Source organism: Passer domesticus, chromosome 1 (assembly GCF_036417665.1).
Source record: "Passer domesticus isolate bPasDom1 chromosome 1, bPasDom1.hap1, whole genome shotgun sequence".
In the NCBI taxonomy this organism is placed as follows: domain Eukaryota; kingdom Metazoa; phylum Chordata; class Aves; order Passeriformes; family Passeridae; genus Passer; species Passer domesticus.
Genome location: NC_087474.1, coordinates 159,281,122 through 159,282,624, shown reverse-complemented (window position 1 = coordinate 159,282,624; position 1,503 = coordinate 159,281,122). Strand labels below are relative to the sequence as shown.

At 46.9% G+C, this 1,503-nt stretch overlaps 1 long non-coding RNA gene across 1 annotated transcript; it reads right to left on the bottom strand.

Moving 5' to 3' along the window:
• Window positions 1–217: 217 nt before the first annotated feature.
• On the bottom strand, window positions 218–918 carry LOC135290291 (uncharacterized). The gene is made up of 3 exons (XR_010353040.1): window positions 868–918; window positions 674–765; window positions 218–573 (listed from the first exon to the last, which is right to left on the bottom strand). It is a non-coding gene; the product is annotated as an uncharacterized LOC135290291 (long non-coding RNA).
• Between the last annotated feature and the right edge of the window lie 585 nt (window positions 919–1,503).

Sequence of the window (1,503 nt, the reverse complement as noted above, 5' to 3'; positions counted from 1 at the left end):
TAATTTAGAGAAGATTATTGTGGATACAGTTATCACCTTTTCATTTCCCTCCTGGCTGCTCCTTGGCATTAGCTCAGGCTCAGAGGGGTTGTAGTAATGTTCTGAGTCACCAAACATCCTGGGTCTGACCCCAAAAAAGGTCTCAGCTGGATCTTCCCAGTTTATTATATGGGCTCAGATTGAGCAGTTGAAAGGTAGACGTATGCTGGGTGCTTAGGTGCATCCTGTTTTCTGTCATTAATGGAAGGTGAAACCCAGAGATAAGAGAAGGTGCATCTCTTCACAGCCTGGGCCACTTCAAGTCAAAATCAGATCAATCTGGCTGATTTCACTGAGAGGTGGCACTTCTATTACCACTTTTTCCCAGAGATGGGAGAAATCCCACCATCCTGTGCACTTTCTAGTCCAGAGGCCATTTCATGTGACTGGGGAACATAGCAGGAACAAGCACAGCAAAATTTCCATGACTCCGAATCACGCGGCTGGCGGGGATCTGCTGTTCCTGGCTCGAATCAAAAGAGGAAAGCAGCCTCAAGATGCATTCCCTCATTTCCTTGCAGTGTCAGTCATAGCCTGCAGAGGTGAGAAACTGGCTGTTAGATATTATTCTGTCACCTCTGAGGAGGTAGGAGTGATGTGGAGGAAGAGGGAGCAAAGCAAAGGTCACATTTACCCAGCAGTCGCTCAGCCCCAGCCTGACAACTCACAGCCACTAACTCCTAGACAATTTCATCATCCCACTTTTTTCTCTGAATTCTCCCTCTCCTGTGAGGAATTCAAGATCAGATGGATACCTCTTTGCTCAGCATTCATAAGGTATCAGCCTTTTTGGCTTCAAAGTTCACTGAGTTTTTTCCCTGAGCTCACCAAGTCCTGCAGCACATGATTTGCTCCTTTCTGGAGGTTCATTAATCATCCCCAGAGCAAGAAGCCCAATTAGTTGCCACTCTGGGGATATCTGTTCTCACAAACACCTTGTCACTAAAGCTGTGACATGATGTCCGTCACCAGCACAACTGGCCAAGCTCTTAAGAGACACCAAGGACTAGGCAAGGGATACCCTGAGATGGACATACAGGACCTCCACCAAGCCATGGAACATGGACCCCAAGGCCGTTCTGGATTCACTGGGGTGAGATGACTGTCCAAGAAGTTCAGTCCCCTTCCCAAGCAGTCAGAACTGGCATGTGAAAGGTCCCTTCCAAGCACATTTCACTTTTAAGGCTCATGCTAGTACATACTGCTGTCTTAAAGACAGTTACTTAATCCCTTATTCCTCTCTGTAGCTGCTGCCAAAAATGGAAGAAGTTTCTTTCTCCATCCATCTCTGATTGCATTTTTGGACCTCCTTGGAATGGATAAGAGAAGCTGAACTCCATCTGTGGTTGTTCTCTGTAATTCTGGGCATTTTTGCACACCCACCATGGGGAAAACAGTGTCTGACATTTCTACTACCCTGACTGCTGAGATCCACACCATGAGGAGAACTCTCAGGCCTAGAAC